Consider the following 22960-nt stretch of genomic DNA (forward strand, 5'->3'; position numbering starts at 1 on the left):
TGCCTTTTCATCTTTCCATACCTGCAGCAAAACGTCCCTTTGTCTTCGAAATGTAGTGTCTCCTTTCTTTAGAAATTTCGCTTTTGTTTGTAGACACTACGGCAGACCTCTGTTGATTCGTGTTGTATCACAAAGTCTTGTTTTTCTTTCTAGAAATTTTTTGGCAGTAGCTGTATTGTGTTAATAATTGTCCCGATAAACATGGAGCCACATGCCAAGATGAGGTGAAAGTAGAGAGAGAATAGTGGCTTGAAGTTTTCTTCTTTCCCCAGTGTATATTTCTAGATTGGAGATATAACCACTTACACTTTCGCAAACCATACGAACAAGAAAACCATTCCTGACAAGGTTTCCAGGATTATATAACCGGAAACGAAGTTGCCCTCTCCATGGGATCATTGCTTCATCAAGAAAAGGCTCCTGTTCAGGTTTTTATATTGCGTGAAATTTATCTAGCAAGACCTTTATGATTGGTTCAATTTTGTAGAGTCTGTTTCCCTGACAGCTCTGTAAAGAACTATCATTGAAATGCTACAATTTCCAAATCTGCTCAAATTGATTTCTGCTCATTAGCTTGCCAAAAATCGCTGTCTCTATTGGAGTTGACCAATAGTCCTTCAAATAATCTCTTTTTATTTGGCCCATCAAGATAATCATGCCCAAAATTTTTTTCACTTCAGCGGCAATAATATTCGTAAATTTGGGAGACTTGGAAGATCCTCCATAATGATTTTTTGGTGAGACAAGTTTGATTGTGGGCGACATCTGATCGAACAATTCATGGCCCAGAAATAATTCCACAGTGCTTATAACGGTATTGACCTCACTGGGAACGGTTTTTACCTGTCGAATTACACTAAATGTTTCTAAAATAATGGTGTTGCTCTTCTTCTGCCAACATTCCCTATCAGAAGTTTCGTCACATAAATCGGTCACAATTGTCTCAGTTTGGTTGATTATAGCCGCGTTACTTTCTTTTTCACTTCCACTGCCACAACAACAACATCATCTGAATCATTTGGAACATCAGAACAATTGTCTGCAAACAGTTCAGAGAGAATCTCGCTTCCAGTCAACTGTTTTCGCTCCATACCGCGCAAGGCAACAACAGTACTATTTACCGCTGCTGGTTGTTGGCGGTAAATCGAAATATAAAAATCAGTTCGTACTGTAGATCGCTGCACTAACCCTCGCCTTCATACATAACCTTTTGTTAAACTGAAATAGTAATTGGCATGAGCAACAGGTTCAGAAAACTCGAGCACAACGAAAAACGTAAATTTATGTGATCCGTGCACAACAGCTGGACACGGAAACATGCAAATCGTTGTGAGCGGTACGCAATGTTATAAGAAATCTCGAGGTGCAGATTCAGATTGATGACAATTTATTGCTTAGAAACTGCAGATAACAACCAAAGAGATAGTTAAAGGTAACAAATTAAAGAGAAGGAAGAACCCTAATAAGTTGAGATCGAGAGGTTGTCGACAATCCTAAAAGCATCACTAGACAACGATTGGCTGAAACAGGGGAAGGATACACTACAAGACAAACGGGTACCTTTGACAAAAGAAGTAGTGAAGGGAGAGGGGTAGAAAATAGGAAAGACGCAAAGAAGTTCTTGGATAAGACAATATACAAGGTATTAATCAGGAACAGGGAAAAATATTACATCGTAGTAAATCAAGTAGTCAGCAGGGATACAAAAGTCTAAAAACTGACATTAGCAGAAAGTGCAAATTCGCAAATTCAGAGCGGCTTGGACGCAAAATCAACAGCGTTATCGTTTCCTCGCACTAAAACTCGCTTTTCAATTTTGCAGGATCAAAAAGGAGCAACTGTGCAAATATCAGGAGGCCAGAGAAACAACCAGAAATAAGGAGAAAGGAGAAAGCCGGAAGGTGGAAGGAATGTATAAGTGAGAGTGTATACAAAAGAACTTGAGCAGAATGTTCGATTCCTGAGATTGAGCACGTGAGGCAATACTGATCTTACCACTTACCTTAGAACATAGAAGAAAGGCGAATCCATATTTATAGCATTTGTTTGAAGCTCTAGAGATATAAAGGATAAGACGCAAGGACACAAGATTATCTATAAATCGTACAGAATCCAGTTGTAGGAGTTCAAGGACTTGAAACAGTAGGTGAGAAGGCAGAAGACGAAAGGATAACATGCAGACTGGCAGTAGCAAGAAAAGCGTTTCCGAAAAGGAAAAAAACATGGTGACATTGATTATAAATTTAAATACTGGAAAGTACTTTATGAAGGTATTTGTGTGGAGTGTACCGTTGTATGTAAGTGAAAATAGACGACAAACAGATCTGTCAAGAAGACAGTAGATGCTTTCGAACTGTAGTGCTACAGAAGGATACAAAAGTTAAGATATGTAGATCGCGTAACTGGTGAAGACATACCAAACCAAACTGGGGAGGTGGAAATAACGGCACAACTTGTGTAAAAGAAGGAATCCGTTGACAGGACTGTTTCTGAGGCACCAAGATATCGTCAGTTTCGTAGAGGGCTGCCAAGACTTAACAGTGGCAAGCAGATTTGAATGGGTGTGGGAAGCAGGGTTATGTAGAGTTGAAGAGGTTCACATAGGATACGGCAGTGTGAAGCGCTGTATCAACACAGTCTTAAAGCTGAAGACCACAAAAAAAAAAAAAAAAAAAAAAAATAAAAAAAGTCTGAGAGATGTATTTCGTATTAGCGCAACCCTGCTGCTGCTAGCAATACCTTTCACCAGCTAGGTTAATTGCGTATCTATTTTCAGAATGTTTTTTAATATTGCCTCTTGTACATATCACTGAGATATACAAGATACTTTCAATAAGTAATGTAACGTATTTTTTTATGAAAGCCGGTTGATTTTTTTTCGGGAGTCCAATACACCACATTTTTCCGCATTGTTTGGCTAAAGACTTTATTTTTCACCATACTCTCCTCACTGGGTGGGCCTGTATGCCCAGACAGTCCCACTCTGCTGGTCGACGTCTGGGCCAACGCCTTACAGCATGAATAGCAACCCCATCGTCCATGTATTGCTTCCTGCGGAGTGCACGCTTCATTGGGCAAAACAGATAGAAGTCGAAAGTTAAGAGATTCGGGCTGTAGTGTACAGGCTTGGGTGAAGGAGAAGATCGTTGAAATTTTGTGGTGACGAACAATTCTTCAGTTTGCTGTGGGTAGCATAATACACTTCAGAACTGATCTTTGCATCATGAGGGAGTACATCAAGCAGAATAACCCCTTCAACAAGTTTATTAAAGAGACTACCTACACTGTAGTTGTTGGTCCTCATATGGAATGTTGCTGTGCAGTTTGGGATTATTATGTGATAGAATTGACGAAGGACATCGAAAAAGTTGAAAGAAAAGCAGCTCGTTCTGTGTTATCGTAAAATGATAGGACAGAATGTCATAGATTTGATACGCAAGGGGCTGTGACACTCATCAAAGCAACGTCATTTCCGTTGTGGCTGTATATTTTCATGAAAATTCAATCGTCAACTTTCTCCTCTGAATGCGAAAATATTTTGTCAGAGAAAAAGGAGCGTTATAATAAGAAAGCAGAGATGTTTCAGAAAGATTTAAGTGTTGGTTTACTCCTAACGCTCTTCGAGAATGGACCGGTAGAGAAAGAGTTGGAAAGTAATTCAGGCGGGATTGTGAACTGCAGACTACTCATGTAGATGTAGATGCACTTATTCTCCAAATGACTGTCAATTGCGTGGGCGAAGGTACACAGGATTGTACCACTGTTGGGTAGGGTGATGTTGGACTATCCCCCCCTTCTCCCACACACACACACACACACACACACACACACACACACACACACACACATACATACACTTTTGTAGTATTGGTTGAGGCGACAGACTGATCAGTAGAGTAGCTCGAGGTCTACTTTAGGGTGAAAGATGATAATTCAGTTGAGAATCGACGAATGCCTAATAAAGGTAACAGACGGACCTATAGTTAACCTTATATTTTCGTTCGTACCACATTTAAATACAAGCGATTCACTTTTCATCATAAAAATTGAAAGTGCAAGGTAAATTCAGAAAATGTGTTTTGAGTAATGGACAACGTTCCCACGAGTATTTCGACGTGTACTAAACGAATATATAGTACATAAATTGCAAAACTGCAAGGGGGGAGGGGAGAAACTCACTTATGAATACTTTCTTCAACACCACAATATACATGAATACTTTTTGCATGTGTCATCAGGTACTGAAGTTAAAACATTCCCGATTTCAGCTTTTAATATATCTGTACTTCTGATTCTTTTTGCTTGCATAACATCAGCCCTAAAAGACATAACCAAATCTTTATGTATAATAACCTGGCGGAGAATTTACGTCTATAGCGAGGCCTTAACAAGGGGAGAGTGGAAATTTCATGGTACACTCAGAGTTTACATTTAATTATCATTCCTATGAAACGTGCAACCACTTGAAAGCTACAGCAATGAAATAATCAATTTGCACCCATTTCAGGCGACAACATGTCACTTCCATTACATGGAGAAAGGTCACCTGACCAGAAGTAGCTGTTAGAACACATACTTGCCTGTGCCTGTTAGTTGCTACCTGTAACTATTTATGATGTAATATCTACAATAGTAAACCTCATTTTAAATTTGGTAGCGTGTTGAAGGATACAAGTTGTGAATTCATGAACTGCAATTTGAAGCTGTGACAGATCAGGACTGCCTCAGTAATGCACTCATTGAGGTTAGGGGGCATGAGGACAACATCCGGAGTGGAACTGCTTTCAGGGCGAGTGCGCAGTGGGAGAGGTATTATATCACCATGGACAGAGTCAGTAAAATGATGCCACCACTGGAGTTCAACAGGGGACCGGTTATGGATGTTAAGGTCAACACTAATACGGTTTGAAAAGGTATGGCCTGTGTGTGGTAGGAAGTGGTATAGAATGGGGTTATTTGCTTGGATAAAGATAGTGGCACAGGTAACAGTCATTTTGACGAAGAGAGTGAGAGTAAGGTGTTTGGTAGGAGTAGTGTAGAGGGATTATGGCCAAACAGGGATGTTGGTCAAAACACAGTCCTCTGACAGTAACCCAGCTCAGCTTGTTTATACTGGGTTGCAGAAGGTGATAGATATATTTTCCCCCAACTCCTACTCAGTTCCGACTTAAATTGGAACAATCACATTCTTAAAGCTGAAGAAATCACAGCAGTTGCAAGATGCATGGGAGCTACCTAAAACAAGGATCGAATTTTACTGTAGCAGATAGGTTCGAGAAAGGTGAATCGTTTCGAGATATGAGGGTGTTAGCAATATGATTCAGTAGTGGTTGTAATCAATGAATGACTTCTCCACAGGATCCTATGCACGTATGTGCTTGAATGGGAGGACTCAGTTCCAAATCCCAGTATGCTCCAGTGAACACTGTGTATATTCCATGTAGAACCAAGACTTTTGTGATGGTTGTGCTTTTTTTCTACATTTCGCTGCATGTAAGACGATTAAGCCTCTCTCTGTAGGACACAGTGGAACCATTCGCGAGAAAACTTATTAAACATGTCGACCCATGGTTGATTTTTGGGCAGTATTACTTCGTATCGAAGGCAATCAGTTATTGACAATGTATTATACTTAGTAGTGGGGGATGTCTGACAGGTTCGCCTTGAGCCTGAGGCTCATACACTATGTGTTTGTGTTCCAAAATTTGCAACGGAAATGACTATGTCCAGTCATAAGGAAGGTATGGGTTTGGCGTGCAATACTGTGATGACGAGGAGAGGCATACGTCAAGTCATAAGAATGGTAAAGATATTTGTATTTAGAGAGCTACAGCCATCAGCAGGGTGTATTTGGATAACAGCTGACGTCACGGCCGCCATCTTCGATGACAGTACTTTGGGATGACACCCCTGTTTTCCTACTATTAGGGTAGTGGTTGGAAAAGGTATGCTGGCCCTAGGGTTATCATTTGACATGGCTGACGTATTCTGCAGCATTAGAGATGGTAGCAGCGTGAAGGCAGCGGTGATGGTAGCAGTGATGGTAGTAACGATGTTAGAATAGTGAATAAACAGCAGTGAAATGGAGATGGGGACAGTAACGAGAATGGTGCACAAAACAGAGTGCCGATGAACAGGCAATCTTGAAGGCAGAATAGACTGACGATGAACAGGCACACACACAGAAGAGCTGCTGAACAGATCCAAAGCCTAGGGGCATTGCCTATACCACGCCAAATTAGCACAACTGAGTAAGTGGCGTAGTGTACACTAGCTGATTGGTACTAACCAAAGCTTTTTTTTCATTCAATCGCTGGTGGGAGTGGTGGGCCCTTTCTTAAATAGACTGATGGGATCAATTAGGGCAAGGTTATATCTTTATACTGTAGTGACAAGAAAAGGGATGCTAGATTGTGATAGACATTTTGTGGCCAAATGCTCTCCAGTAAATGAACAAAGGGGAATATTCCAGTCGAATTTCAATGATATAATAGAAATTCTAAATTTAGTTGAGTGGAATAGAGATTATATTCCAGGAATGTTATACTTTTTCACTCATAGGTGCATAATTGTTATAGATGTTTAGAAATGGTGGAACAATGGGTTGACAATGAGAGCTAGATCTGTTGAAAGCTTCTGTAACAATGTAAGTTCGAACTGCTTATTGCATGGGTGCGCTTATATTCAGCAGGTAGTAGATATTTCACAGCGAGTGAAGCATTCTTTTGTGTTCTGTGAAAAATTTCTGGATTAGGTGAGAAAGTAGTGTAGATGAAAGCTAAGTAAAGTGAAAAAAGATAATCATTCAAAGTAAATGGAGAAACCAGCTGAAGAAAGGGGTGAAGGATTTGTCACAAGAAAGAATTATTTGGGGGAAGCTAAAATAACTCGTTTAAATTGATAATGCTGTAACAAGTGCATGGCTGGTTTGAGTGCTACAGAAAAACGGAGTGTGATCGAAAATTTGTACAGTCGATGCCCGAAAAATGTAGGAGACACATATCTGTTAGAAGTGATAGAAAGACACGATATTGTTAGACAGAGACCAACCACAGAAAATCCAAACAAAACACGTCATACTGCTGATACTTCGCGTTGAAAGAAATCGGGTGGAAACTTGTTGTAAGGCGTATGTTAGTTTGCATGGTGGTTCAAATAAAGTGGTACAACGTTTAAACAAGGTTTTACAGAGTATTCAGTCGTCTATTGACATGAGAGAAAAACATTCAAACCGTGGAAATACTCTTGCAACGACTACAGCTAAAATTTATGAACATATCCCTTTATTTCCCAATATACTTCCATTCCTACCACACATTCATCCATCGATGGCCTAGATGGGGGGACATTCGAACTGAAGAAGGAAGAGGATGTAGAGCTTCTGAAAGGAATAATATATGTAATAAAAAACACGATCAGTTCTAAGAAGCTGGAGGACGTCTACAGGTTCAAACACAATGTGCCTGAAAAAGACAGGTCATTTTGTGATGAGATCCTTCTGCGGAATACTTCTGTCACAGGGATCAGCGACATTGATGAGTGAAGCATCTCGAAATGATTCTGTAAATTTTAGTAGGTCCACATTTTGTTCTTTCAGAAAATATATTGTCCATTAACAGCTGTAGATAATAGCTATTGTCTTCAGTGATTTGTTTCGGACTATTTTCTGACTTAAGTTAATTAAACTAATAACCTTCAAATTTGTAATTAAAGGAAAAGTTAATCAAACTAATAACCTTCAAATTTATAATCAAAAGAATGATTGTTAGGCCTTCCCAATAGCCTTCCTTATCATTATTGATAGAGGTGTTTAAACAGAATTGGAAAAAGGATAGTATTCTGTCATGCTTAACCATTAATTACTCATTAACTAATGACACTCCTATTACACATTTTGATTTTCAACATGGCGATCAACGTGAAAGTTAGACGTGGTTCTCTGATAAAAAGTGTTAATTTTGCCATTAAAAAGGAGGCGTGTGCAAATTGTAAATACGAAATCACAAAGTTAAACGAATATGTGTCCAGCTTACAATGTATAATCAGTGCTCTGAAAGTGGAAATTTCGAATTTTCAGCTTGGAAAAAGTGATCCTAATAGTCGAGAAATTCCGCAAAGCGTCGCCCCTGCTAGCAAAAAATTGATTAACAGCACGCAAGAGATACAAAATCGTGTAAACAGTAAATATACTGGTGAAATAATCTTTTTGCACGAGAACCCTTTTGAAGTGCTTTCAGCTGTAGACTGATATCTCAACGAGCTGTGTCGAACGAAATGGTAAGAAAAAGGACATCAGAGACAAAGAACGACAGAGTTGCTTTCAATCACAGGAAAAAAACAATGCAACAGTGAGTATAGTCACCGACAGTGAATCAAAATCAAGTTTTCCTGTAGTTGGATTATCGACTAATATGGACAAAAAAGACAAAACAAACAGTGCCACCACGCAACATCCAAGTACTGGCAGGCCTAAAAACAATTATCATCTACCAGCAAAAAAGTATAAATTAAACCTGTTTGCACATACTCAAGGACGGAACAGAGCAGCCAAATTTCAGTCTAGAAGCAGTAACAAAATTACTAGCATATTGAAACCAGGTGCAGAAATTTCTGGCAGTCACTTCCAAGAATCATGACATGAAAACAGCAACAACAAATAACGACTTATTCGTGTTCTTAGGGGGAACAAATAACTTAGCAAAAAATGAAACGAAAGACCTAGTGACCTCACTTAAAAGAAGGCTACATGAGCAGAGAAGTTCCAACGTGATAGTCTTCTCTGTTCCACATTGGCATGACGTGCCTGGTCATGTGTTAATAAAGAAGAGCAAAGCACAAATAAACATATGCTAAACATATGCATGAGATTTAAACATTTGTGGACATAAACTGTGAAGGAAGAAGATTCCACACATTCCATGGCTTACATCTCAACAGACTAGGGAAGGACTTAGTTATATAACGGATCCAAGAAATAGTGACCAGCAAATTGAATGTGCAGTGTTGTGCTACAGAGGCCATCCCTCGCAAGAACAAAAATAACGAATACTTGGGAGAATCAACCACGAAACACTAAGTCAGTAAAACAATACATCGGCAGGACAAGAGCGATATTTTTTAAGACAATAAAACCTTCCACCAGCGCAACACCAGATGCAAGTGTATGTGTTTCATATGTGCCTCAAGCAGACGTCAGTCAACACGAGAATAATTTATTGATTTTGCATTATAATGAACAGGGCTTAGGAAACAAAACAGATGCTTTTGAATCATTTATCACAGGACTATCTCCACATGTAGAAATAGTGACAGAACACCAGAAAACAGTGAACAACGTTCAGTATTGCAAATTTAGAAGGCTACAACCTAGCTACGTTGTATTGCAGAACACACACGAAAGGTGGTGGTGTTGCCAACTACCCCCCCCCCCCAAAAAAAAATGTAAGACCTTAACTACCTCAGGGAACAATTTCTGTGTTGACAAACATTTCGAAATTGCAATTCTTAAAATCACATTTTGCGCTATTCCTTTCTACGTCATATACACTCCTGGAAATTGAAATAAGAACACCGTGAATTCATTGTCCCAGGAAGGGGAAACTTTATTGACACATTCCTGGGGTCAGATACATCACATGATCACACTGACAGAACCACAGGCACATAGACACAGGCAACAGAGCATGCACAATGTCGGCACTAGTACAGTGTATATCCACCTTTCGCAGCAATGCAGGCTGCTATTCTCCCATGGAGACGATCGTAGAGATGCTGGATGTAGTCCTGTGGAACGGCTTGCCATGCCATTTCCACCTGGCGCCTCAGTTGGACCAGCGTTCGTGCTGGACGTGCAGACCGCGTGAGACGACGCTTCATCCAGTCCCAAACATGCTCAATGGGGGACAGATCCGGAGATCTTGCTGGCCAGGGTAGTTGACTTACACCTTCTAGAGCACGTACGGTGGCACGGGATACATGCGGACGTGCGTTGTCCTGTTGGAACAGCAAGTTCCCTTGCCGATCTAGGAATGGTAGAACGATGGGTTCGATGACGGTTTGGATGTACCGTGCACTATTCAGTGTCCCCTCGACGATCACCAGTGGTGTACGGCCAGTGTAGGAGATCGCTCCCCACACCATGATGCCGGGTGTTGGCCCTGTGTGCCTCGGTCGTATGCAGTCCTGATTGTGGCGCTCACCTGCACGGCGCCAAACACGCATACGACCATCATTTGCACCAAGGCAGAAGCGACTCTCATCGCTGAAGACGACACGTCTCCATTCGTCCCTCCATTCACGCCTGTCGCGACACCACTGGAGACGGGCTGCACGATGTTGGGGCGTGAGCGGAAGACGGCCTAACGGTGTGCGGAACCGTAGCCCAGCTTCATGGAGACGGTTGCGAATGGTCCTCGCCGATACCCCAGGAGCAACAGTGTCCCTAATTTGCTGGGAAGTGGCGGTGCGGTCCCCTACGGCACTGCGTAGGATCCTACGGTCTTGGCGTGCATCCGTGCGTCGCTGCGGTCCGGTCCCAGGTCGACGGGCACGTGCACCTTCCGCCGACCACTAGCGACAACATCGATGTGCTGTGGAGACTTCACGCCCCACGTGTTGAGGAATTCGGCGGTACGTCCACCCGGCCTCCCGCATGCCCACTATACGCCCTCGCTCAAAGTCCGTCAACTGCACATACGGTTCACGTCCACGCTGTCGCGGCATGCTACCAGTGTTAAAGACTGCGATGGAGCTCCGTACGCCACGGCAAACTGGCTGACACTGACGGCGGCGGTGCACAAATGCTGCGCAGTTAGCGCCATTCGGTTGCCAACACCGCGGTTCCTGGTGTGTCCGCTGTGCCGTGCGTGTGATCATTGCTTGTGCAGCACTCTCGCAGTGTCCGGAGCAAGTATGGTGGGTCTGACACACCGGTCTCAATGTGTTCTTTTTTCCATTTCCAGGAGTGTAGATCCCCCCATGGAAACTTAGATGCTTTTCTGAAATCACTTGATGGATTTTTAAGTAAATTAATGTCAGGCTGTAGCAGTGTAAATCTTGTCGTACTGGGGAGATGTGAACATCAACACTTTACATGACAGTCAGGGAAGCAAACGTTTTACAGATTGCAACCTGTCTTAAGGGGCTAAAGATCTTCTTGGACTATACCCACCAGAATAGGTAACACTCATAGTAGTTCAGTTGATAATGTTATCGCAAATTATGACCACATCATCTCAACAGACATAATAAATGGCCACCTCTCAGATAATTTACGCCAAACACTAGTATTAAAATGTAATACAAAAATCTAACCAAGAAAAACTTACGAGCACAGGAAAATATTATCTGCAAACAACATTGCTACGCTAAGACACAGAGTAGGCTGGTAATCATGGGAATCATTTATAAGTACCACTGGGGTTAACAATAAATGGAACATGTTCACAGAAATTATGACTGAACACTTAAATAAAGCCATGCCATTAAAAATGTGAGTGTCCAAAAAAATCAGCCTTCAAAACAACACCTGTGCCATTAGATCTTAAAACAACAGATCTGAAAGAAAAAATGGGAAACACTTATAGTGTACAAAGACTAACTCACAGTTACATAAAGAACTCTACAAGCAGTAGAAATATAAGTATCGAAAAGAAGTCAAGAGATTAAAATCAGAAATAATAAACCAACAGATGCGTGGTTCCGATAACAACTCAAAGATTTGCTAGTCAATTGTAAATAAAATCAGAAACAATGAAACAAAAACCAAAATTAATAATACACTATTAACTGTGAATAATGAAGATATGTCTGATCCCCTTCTAGTCGGCAGTGTCCTTAATAATTACTTCATAGATCCTGCCAAAAACGATGTCTCTATGAAACAGGATACACAGCACTCATATGAGTCCTGTAACAAACAAAACTGCTGTACACTACATGCAGTAAGCACATATGACATTATGCAGCTTATTGATAACCTCAGAAATAAAAAATCACCAGGATTAGATGAAATTTCTCCATATCTATCGAAGAAATGTGAACATCAACTAATGAAACCACTAGTTCATCTAATAAACTGTGTTCCCGAAGACATTTTGTTCCATGACAAGTTTAAACTATCTGTAGTGAAACCAATACACAAAAAGGGGGAAATAAAGCATGTACATCACTACAGACCCATTGCCCTAATCTCAACTTTCAGCGAACTGATAGAGAAAATAATAAAAAGAAATCTTTGAACATTACTACAATGCTGACATATTAAATGATTTCCAGCATGGTTTCAGAAAATGTTGACGTACCACTTCAGCAGCACTACAATTTGCCCATAATGTACTTGAAAAAATAAACAAAAATCCCAAGCATCAGCAGAATTCCTGGACCTCCCAAGGGCTTTTGATAGAGAACATAATGATGTGCTCTTATCAAAAACTGCGAAGAATGCTGCCACTAGAACACTCATACAGTTGCTAGAAACATATGTAAAGGGTAGACAACAGTGTATTGAGATTGTGTACTCTAATGGAGAAATACTAGAGCAGAGAAGGTCAAGTAAGGAAACATACCTTTTGGTGTTCCTCAGGGTTCTATATTAGGTACAGTCCTATTCATACGCTATGTAAATGATTTCCCAAGTTATCTTGACAGTAAGCAATTGATCACTATGTACGCAGATGATACAGCTGGTGTCTGCTATGTAGATGATGAGCCCATCCTAGCTGAATAGACAAATAACTTTATTGAAAAGGCAAGAGAACATTGAAAGAGAGAACCAAAAAGTAAACATAAAAGTCTAATATTATGCCTTTTAAACCAAATGGTCCAAACAGAAGATACTGTGATCGATGAAATTCCACCAGAAACCTGTACAGATGGTAAATTCTTGGGTTTATGCATAGATGACGTACTTTCATGGAAGCAGCAAGCTGATTATGTCTGTAACAAAATAACACCCAGTCTATATGTATTAAGATTATCACCATATCTTAATTCTGAAGCTCTAAGGACTGTATATTATGGATTAGTGCATCCTTTCTTGTCTTATAAAACAGTATTGTGGAGTGCGGCATGGCAAACTAATATGAAATGAGTTTTAATACTGCAGAAGCAAGCCTTGAGGATCGCAGCAAAAGCAAAACCAGGAACTTCTGCAAACCCCTATTCATTAGACACGATATTCTCACAGTTTATGCCATGTATATTTTAGAAACTACAATGTTAGTGAAAGAAGACACTGAGATCACAAAAAGGAACATGGATATTCTTAGCTACGAAACAAGTTATAGAAAAGATTTTCATATGGTTAACAGAAGATTAACACTGAAATGCCCCTGTGCCAAAGGAGCTGTTTTTAATAACTTGTTACCAGATGAAGTTAAGATACTGACAGGGGATGCTTTTAAAAAGCGAGTCAAGCTGTGGCTTATCCAAAAATGCTCTTATATCTTGTAATTCATCATTAATTAAAACGTAATAAGAAATAATGTAAACTGAAAAATTGTAACTGTAAAAACTTTATACTTAGCTGAAAACGCACATGCCTGTAAAATTACGTATTACGAGCAATAAATTGAATTGAATTGAGGCATAACCATTGTTAATACTATTACAATTGCTTAGTAGTGAAGGTTTCAATACGATGTGTGGTTTGGGCAGTAAAAAGTTTTTCTCGTACTCTCAAAAACTTGGTAAATGGTATGTTATCCTTTTTCTACTCGGCTGTTGAACTGTAACAAATTGAACCAAGAATCTTTGATGCGACAATGTCTTCAGATGCCATACTATTATGAAACGCAAGTTATAAGGAAGGAAGAGACAGAATACGATGAAATTTAGCATGAAATTTTCGAATTTGAAAGCAAACAGCGTCACGTGAACCGACCTGAATGTCGTGAAATCCAATTGGTTATTCTTGTTTCGGGTCAGGGACTACACTAAGTGCTGCGCAGAACCAAACGCGTTACTGATGCTATGTACATGAAGTCAGACAGGACCACTTGGTGGCCATATTTGTAGGGTGCGTGTTTTCGTTTTCACTTAGTTTCGTTTGTGTAGTGAATTATGTCCTACTACAAGTGTTCTGAGTGTGTTCAAGGAGTGCCAGGTTGTGATGTTGTTGGCTCTAACTGTCAGAATCGCAATACCAAAGCGACTGAAGTAGTGCTTCATGGTTTCCCTCGCGATGCACGTCTGCAGAAGATTTGCCTATCGAAGTGCTGTAGAAAAGACGCTGCGAGTGTTGCAAATGCTAGAATATGCTCCCACCATTTCAAAGCAACTGATTATGTTAGAAACTTGCGTTCGGTATCGCTTAATTTACTGGGCAAACGGGACCTTAAAAGCAACGAATTTCCGTCGCGTAGTTTTCATTGTGGTAGTAGCGCCAGTGATAGCACGCCACATGCAACAGAACGTCAAATCCGTAGAAGACATTAAAAAACTTCCGTCCCAGATGATGTTGTTTGTAATGATTCAGATGAAACCACTTCACAGAATTACTTAGTGGAATTGCAGTGGAAAACTACTCATTTAAACATCTTGTGCATGAAATTGGGAACATATAATAAAGATCTTTGAACTCTATTGTCATTAGCGAAACAACACCTGCACAATGAAAAATGTAAAAGGAATACACTTGTGTTTCGTTAAATTAATCGAATGCTGAACAATGTATTATCATCCACTAAAATCAAGTCTTTCTTACAGGAAGTAAAGCGGTTTCCACGAATCAAAAGACATTTCCATGTCGAATACTTAGTACACTATTTCTCACGAAAGTTACAATTTTCTCAGGATATCCTCTGCCTGCACTGTCAACTATGCCTTCTTGGAGAAACCGTATTTTCATTTGCCACCCAGGTATCCTGAAGGATCTTTTAGTTACATTAGCTAATTCACGACCTAAAGTTTTTCTCTCTTGTGCAAATTATTTCTCCAGCCCTCTGGAGGTTCGTGATACAATCAGAAAACTTTGTACTTAATGTCCCATAAAAACACTATTCCTTTGCATCTGCCTCTCGCCGTAATGCTGCTATGGAACTGACTGCTTTGTGTGGTTTCTGAGTTCCTTCAAAGAAGCTATCATTTTTCTTCTTTTTGACTTCTGCTACATCTGTTCTAATAATTCGTGTTACCTTTAAATATTTGCTGTAAAACATTTCCCTTGAGCTGGGACCCGTTCGAGCTCTGAAGAGATCATGTAATTCTCTTAGAAGGCATTTTAATTTTTTTATTTCACAAATACACTATATTTTTCTTTCACCAGTTTTGCCTGTGTTATGGCATGTTTGCAGGACATTTTTTGGTCTTATGCGGGTAGATATAATCAAATATGTATTTTATGGTCTGGAATAAACCTTTACATTCATCAGGTGCTGCCATTTATTGTAACCCAGGCTGCCATTCAACTGCAGATAGCACTGTTTGCAAATTACCTAACATTTCCTTGTTTACAAGCTTTTTGTAAGTACATAATCATAATGTCAGGTAATAACTGAGAGCAATGAAGTATAAAGTATATGCTACAAAGTGTAAAGTATAAAGTTCCAAAACTAGTCAGAATTCATTGGGTCAACTGCAGCTAATACAGACCTTGCTGTGATGAAAATAAACTGAGGGAGGAATGGTTGGTTTTCCTGATTGGTTTTCTTGTACTGCTGTGCATTAAGTGTTTTTCTGTGTGCTCTTTGCTATTTTCTTTATTCAAAAAAAATGGTTCAAATTGCTCTGAGCACTATGCGACTCAACTTCTGAGGTCATCAGTCGCCTAGAACTTAGAACTAATTAAACCTAACTAACCTAAGGACATCACACACATCCATGCCTGAGGCAGGATTCGAACCTGCGACCGTAGCGGTCATGCGGTTCCAGACTGAAGCGCCTTTAACCACACGGCCACACCGGCCGGCCTTTCTTTATTCATTCATTGATGCATCACATTCTAAAAATCCCATTCCGCTGAACAAGTCGAGGTATATGTTAACACCCAGAAGGAGGCGCTATAGAATAACATGTGACATATTCAAACAATAAATTGTGGCAGGAGAGAAATAGAAAAACAGTTTTCGCTTTCCTGTTGTAATATCCAGCTGCCGTTTTTATCCTTTTACTTTATCTTAAGCATTTATGTTGCATTATTAATTTTAGAGATCATCATCAGCCTAGATGCTGGAATAAAAACCTAGTTAATACGAAGAATACCTTGAACTGGAAGTTACGCACCTGAGTACAAGGACTCTGATAAAGTACTGAAGTGGCTAGTGAGGTAATCTTTTGGTTCGTTATGAATATCTTGAGATTTCTTATTTTCTGCCTGATGTCTTTCAGTGGCAAGACAGATTTCTTAGTGAAAGTATGCTGGCAATTTTTTATATTTTTCAAATTAATTTATTTCTGGAATTGTAAGAATATTTTTGTGGAGGGAGACTTCTCATCTTCTGTGTGCCCTCAGTAAACTTTCTCCTGTTATTCATGTAGTAAATTCTCTTTGAATGGTGAAGCTGAGTCAGCACTCATGATTCTAATAACTGTACTTTCTTCTCCTTTAACTAAATATCACCGATGAAAATAGTTTATCTCTGCCCTATAACCATTATAGGCAAATAAACCATTTGCTATGGAGTTCACATCCGTTTCGTGACAAATAACAGGAATTAGTGCAACGATGAATAATTTATTCTATGTCCTTTTTTAGTTGGGACTGTTGCTATGGGGAAGAAACCAAAGTTTGACAACAATGACATCAACCAGTACCTTCAGTACAATCGGTATTATCCAAAATAAAATAAATATTCAAATAGGCACAAGTTATGACTTTGGAGCTAAGTAAAACATAGTTAGCAGTCAACACAGTTTACCTTTGGTTATAATTCGTGCACAAATCTCTTCAGCTGATACAAGAAAATAACTTTGTTTCTATAGTGGGACAAACATCTCAGTATCTTGTACTGTAGTGTTTTCTATTTATTTGTCTGTCTTTTGTAAGCTTTTACTGATCCATATTTTCATATAACCTTTCTGTGCTGAAGAATAAATTTTCATGCACTCAGTGGCTCGAAAATATGAAAATATTTATTATTCTTTTTATCATTCTCGATACATATTTAGATTTTTATTTCAGTGTGATACACGCTAGTGCTGGTGAATTACACAACAATCTACACAATAATTTTGTTGATTTATACAAATATAGTTATTCCTGAAAAGATTTTGAACTTAAACGACCTACTGAAACTTGTTTTCATGGATTCTGTATTTCACACATTAAGCAGTGTAGAAAGAAAAAATAGGAAATAAGTGCCTTTTGATTAAATACATAGCATATCTGGCAGCATTTTCACTGAAGAATATAAAAACCACATATATTTTTTCTATTTGAAGTCCTACAGACCGGGAAAATCAGGGAAATAAAAGATGTTTGTCATGTTTCTTGATTTAATGAACAGTGTCTCAGGATATTACTCTGTTAAATATTATGGTTCAAATGGCTCTGAGCACTATGGGACTCAACTGCTGTGGTCATAAGTCCCCTAGAACTTAGAGCTAATTAAACCTAACTAACCTAAGGACATCACACACATCCATGCCCGAGGCAGGATTCGAACCTGCGACAGTAGTGGTCGTGCGGTTCCAGACTGTAGCGCCTTCAACCGCTCGGGTACTCCGGCCGGCTTAAATATTATGGCTCTAATGTGCATACAGCACGTTGTGAAGTATAAGTGGAGATGAAAATTTACTGAAATAATCTGGAAAATAAATTCTTATATTCTTTAGGAGTCCTGTTGCTATTGTTCATATGTATGTTTTTATATTAAAAAAAAGGTAAACTCCAAGGTGAGGGAGCAGTAACGAAATTAAAATTATAGTTTGTCCTTAGGCCTACAGATGCATATTTGCAGTACATTGACAAGACTATTTTGAATGCTCAAAAATCATCGAGCAGTTTCGTACCATTGCTTTATGTAATGGCATGAATTTCTTTAGTTAAATCACAAGGCTATCTAGAAGAAGAAAGCATAGAAAAACAGCAGCAGTTTTGGATCTGAAACTCTTGAAGTCCATATACTCTAGCTGCAGTGTGCATCACTGCGCAGTTCTGATAGAGACTCAGTCACCTGTCTGTGACATCATGAGGAGACATGCAGCCTTGTGGTGCAGGGCCACACCACTCTTCAATGTCTCTGGCAGGAGATGAGGAGGGAGGCCACTATCAAAACACTGGTGATGACAAGGATGGTACGCTGTGTGCTGCCACTGCTGATGGGGGAGCAGTCTCGAAACCACTATGGGAGAAGGCGCAGCTCTGAGAGCCTAGCAGAAGAAGCTCACAATCATAAACAGAAATTGGCTGGTGTATGCTGAGCTGTGAAACGAGAGTTGCCTAGCACCATAATTTCCCCCAAGGGGCTGAGGGTGGACGCCACCACACAGATGGACCCTCCCTGGACACTGCAGAGATACAAGAGGCCATGGAGGTGATCCCATAAGAAGAAGAAGACGGAGAAAATACACCAGCTCCAGCAGCACCATCCCACCGTGACTTGTTCTCAAGGATCCCTGGCTTTGCTGTTTCGTAGGATGAGCAGCTTTACTGCTTTGCTTACATCCTCCAGAGTTTATTTTGCTGTGACATCTCGTTTCGTTTCTTCTAACCTCATGTTACTTGTAGCAGTTGCTGATTGCTGGTTCTGATCTTTTGGTATCGGAATTCTCGTAATCTGGTGCAGCTCAGGGGAGGTGCAGTGCATGCTGTGAATTATCTACAGTTTTTTCAGTGACATATCGGGGAACTTTTCCCACATTATAGTGAATAATTTCTTGTATCTCATCATACATTTCATCAATTTCTTCATCATCTGAAGAGGTAGTTGGCCTATAAACTTGTACTACTGTAGTAGGCGTGGGCTTTGTGTCTATTTTGGCCCCAATAATGCGTTCACTATGCTGTTTGTAGTAGCTTACCCGCACTCCTATTTTTTTTATTCATTATTAAACCTACTCCTGCATTACCCCTATTTGATTTCGTATTTATAGCCCTGTATTCACCTGACCAAAAGTCTTGTTCCTCCTGCCACCGAACTTCACTAATTCCCACTATATCTAATTTTAACCAATCCAATTTAGTTTTAAGTTAATCTTATGTCTCCTTCAACCGACACAGCATTGTTGCTGTCTCAGCGACTGATTGTTGCTACTAGGACCGCGGAATGACGGCAGTTTTTAATTTTCTCGTGTGTAATGGCAGTTTTCTGAAGTAAATGAAAACGGAGAAATAATTCACATGCAAGTGTTCATCATCGACATGAGAGTGAATCCCTCCTTGGTGCAGCGACTTAATTTTTAATATCTTCCCACAGAAGAAGCTCGCGTATCCCTACAGTTGCGAGATGCGTGTCCGTTCCCACATGGGAATCACACTCCTAGTCGCTGGCCAGTTGTACCATTTTAATGCATCCGGAGGGTGCTGTTTCGTTCTCCGCACATCCATGGATGGCCTTCTGACACAGCTGCCTCCTGCTGGTGTTAACTTACATGAGAAGGAGGCGATTGTATGAGAAAACTTTACGGAAAACACGTAAAGAAATCGTCAAAAATACCTTTAAAACGCTTTTATCCAAGCCAGTTAACTCACTTGATACTGTTTTATTATGCTCACCTGGATGACATGCGTTGTGCAGAATATGCGAAGCGGTAAAAGGGGGAACGTGTTCACACTCCATGGTTTTCATGTTTGGAGGGGCTAGAAATATCCCTCTCGATTCAAGCCGATATCTTAGTCATGTATGTAGAATTAGTGGATATGTTGTCACCAGCTATCGCTTGTCTAGACACAACAAAAAAATAACAGTATCGTCTGTTTTTTATCGATGCGAAATATAAACTCAGTGTGAGAACCAGTTTCACTTCGTGGCAATGGGTCCCGCTGTTCTCCCTCTGATTCTATAAACAGCATTCGTCAAACGGCAACAGATAAAAAACGATGCGTCGAGGGCCTTTACACAATGGAGGAGGACCGCATCCAAGTCGAGAATTAATTCACTGAAAAGGCGATGAAAAGAAAAAGAAACTTGTGTCAGCGATATTATTCGGTCGTATCGCTGGGCAGCAGCGACCGCGAGAACGAAGGCCACCAAAGCTTTATTTTACGGTGCTTGACTGCGTTATGCGCCCCTAGTTCTCGTATGTGGACAAACACCACCCTTCATGCCATGGACCATAGAGATGAAGAAACAGACAGCGCATGCTTCAGTCCCTGTTTGATGGTATCTGAAACCAAATAGATCAGACAGTTGTAGTCTCTGTACCTGGAATCAAGAACTGATTTCAACAACTGATCTCGTTGTTGTATTAGTGTCACACATGTAGTAATTCAGTTAACCAAATTTCCCCAAGAGTCGCAGTATTAGTCCGATAACTATCATTGTTACGTTTGGCTAGGTGTAACGACAGCAAACGTTTCAAACACTGTCCCGACAATTCGTTTTTTACACAAACGATAGAATTGCAGGAATTCGACGATTTTCTGTTCTTGTTGAACTGTGGCTCATTTAGCTGGCCGTTTTCACAGGAGACCGAATATCGGTTTGACGGGAAGCACATAGTTTTCTGCCCATTTATTGAGGAGCACGTGTGATGTGTTTTATTATGCTTTCTGAAGTAATATCCGTAATGTCCGATTTTGCAGGGAATAAAAGGCTATGACTTCTCCTTAATCGAATACGGCTAACGATATAACATCGACATAAGAAAGATGTGTCAGGATACGTTGCTTGTAGAGGGAATTCATAATACTGGGTTAGAGATTAACGTTCTATTGTGTCAAAAATTTTCGCCTTTCGTAGATTTTTAGTTCTGACGACCGACGTAGCCTACATCCCTACTTTCATCGAAGCAAGGATTTTGGAATATGATGGCTGCGTAGCTCGTGCAGTCATTTAGCTCGAAATTCTCCCATTTGCAAGAGAGTGACCAAATTTTCCCCGGTGCTTTGCACTGGGCAAACTGTAATCACTTATGTTACACGGGTGCTTCTGATGGTCGGCAAGCACTCGCATCTTTAGCAGTGTCGACAACTCACCGCTGTAAACCCAGCCCCGGAAACGCGTATGGAGATGTAGTCACCTACCTTAGAACATTTACACATACAATTCCACACTTCGCGGCAGATCTCGTTGTGTGATACAAAGCCGAGTCGTCATAAGGTGGACGCTGTCGTCGTGTTTAGTACGACCGACTCTGCAACGCCACATACGTGGCCCCTGCAATTGACAGAGCTTTTCCTCACACCCTTCTCACTGAAACAAGCCCTAATATGCAATTAAAACATTTAAATGGTGTACATTTAATCGATCGTTAGGAACAGGGTGGTTTACAAGCGACAAACGTAGGGATTTCCTTCGCTTTATTTTCTGCTCGGCATTCGAATCGCGCAACCTCTGTAGCCAAAGTGTTTTCTTTCTAGTTGTTTCTTCCTCCGTGAAGTAGAACTGCGACATCGTTCACACACCGGCCTTGTACTTAAGCAGGCCGGAGTAGACTTGATGACGACAGAGGAGAAATCTGTCATTAGTAGCTACTCAAGCAGAATGTGATGTGCGCGTTTGAACTCTACATGATAGAAAACTACTAGGAACTGAAGTGAACCTAATCTTAGAAAATCATGACCAAATTAGGGCAATGACAATTGCTAAGCTGCAACTACTGTCTACTATTAAATATTTTCCTTTCTGTTCAATACACTGACTTCATGTACGAGAGCGTGTCATATACGATGCCTTTTGGTGATAAGAAACTGTTAGCATCTATATGTCCCGGCACATTATCCTTATCATTGCTGGAAGTAGACGACAACGTCAGGCAGATTATGTTACTCTTGTGCCATAGGTATATGTTGAGACGAGAAAGAAGGAAACGGTATCACGTTATATAACGCCTTCTCATTCATTTTTGGTTGTTGAACATTAACCAAAGTGGGTAAAAAACAATTAGAATGAGAGACTTGAAATTCTGATCAACGCACAAGATAGGGTACATCATGGTCGACAGGCAGGACTTCCTGTAAACAAATACCCTCGATGGGAGTAACAACAGAAGGTCGTTCCCACGTCGCCTGAATGGGGGACGTCAACGGAACAGATAAATCTAGGGGCGCCTCAGTTTTCTGTTGTTTAGTGTTTGCAACAACAGAAGGCTCAACGACTTCCCCACCTTTGTATGTTTCTGCAGGAGTTACTGCAGCTGTGGGAGGGATACTAGGAGAGACACTAGCCACCTCAGCTTCCATTCTCGCACCATCGACCCTGTCAGTAGTGTAGGAGTCAGCACTACAGGATGCAGCAACCAACAGACTCACTTGAGGGGGCGGTGTGTGAGGGGTAGATGCATCCGACCTCACTGTCCTGTATACGACGTCTCTCGTGTTCACTGTCTGCACTGCCAGTTTGGCAGCAACTATTTCAGGGCTGTGCTGTGATGGTGAGACTGCAAAGTGTTGTTCCATTGCGCACGGAGAACAGGTAGCACCAACCTCGTGAGCAGTAGAAACGAGACCAGCCAATCCCAGTTTCCGATGCTGTTCAGAGGAGACCTTCAACAAAAATACCTCCCTCTGAACATTAGGTCTAAGGTTCGTTGCAGAGAAATCACGTCCCTACTTGCCCTTATTCGTTCCATGAGTGCGGTAATCAGAGTTCTGTAAATGAGAAGGAATGTTTTGTTTGACTACCATGTCCACTGAACGGATCCTGCTATAACATTACAACCAGTATTGAATGGACTAGCTTAGCAGTGTATACCCCTCACATGACTATAAGAGAGAAATGTCGACTGTTGTCAGCTTCTGGCGGGAGATTAAACAGTCAGACATTTGTATACTTCAGTTCCTCGTTACCAGGAAGCAGCATACTTCTGGAACCATCTCAGTGCTTAAACAGTACCTGAGAACATGGAGGCTAAAGCAACC

The sequence above is a fragment of the Schistocerca americana genome, chromosome 11, assembly GCF_021461395.2.
Source record: "Schistocerca americana isolate TAMUIC-IGC-003095 chromosome 11, iqSchAmer2.1, whole genome shotgun sequence".
In the NCBI taxonomy this organism is placed as follows: Eukaryota; Metazoa; Arthropoda; class Insecta; order Orthoptera; family Acrididae; genus Schistocerca; species Schistocerca americana.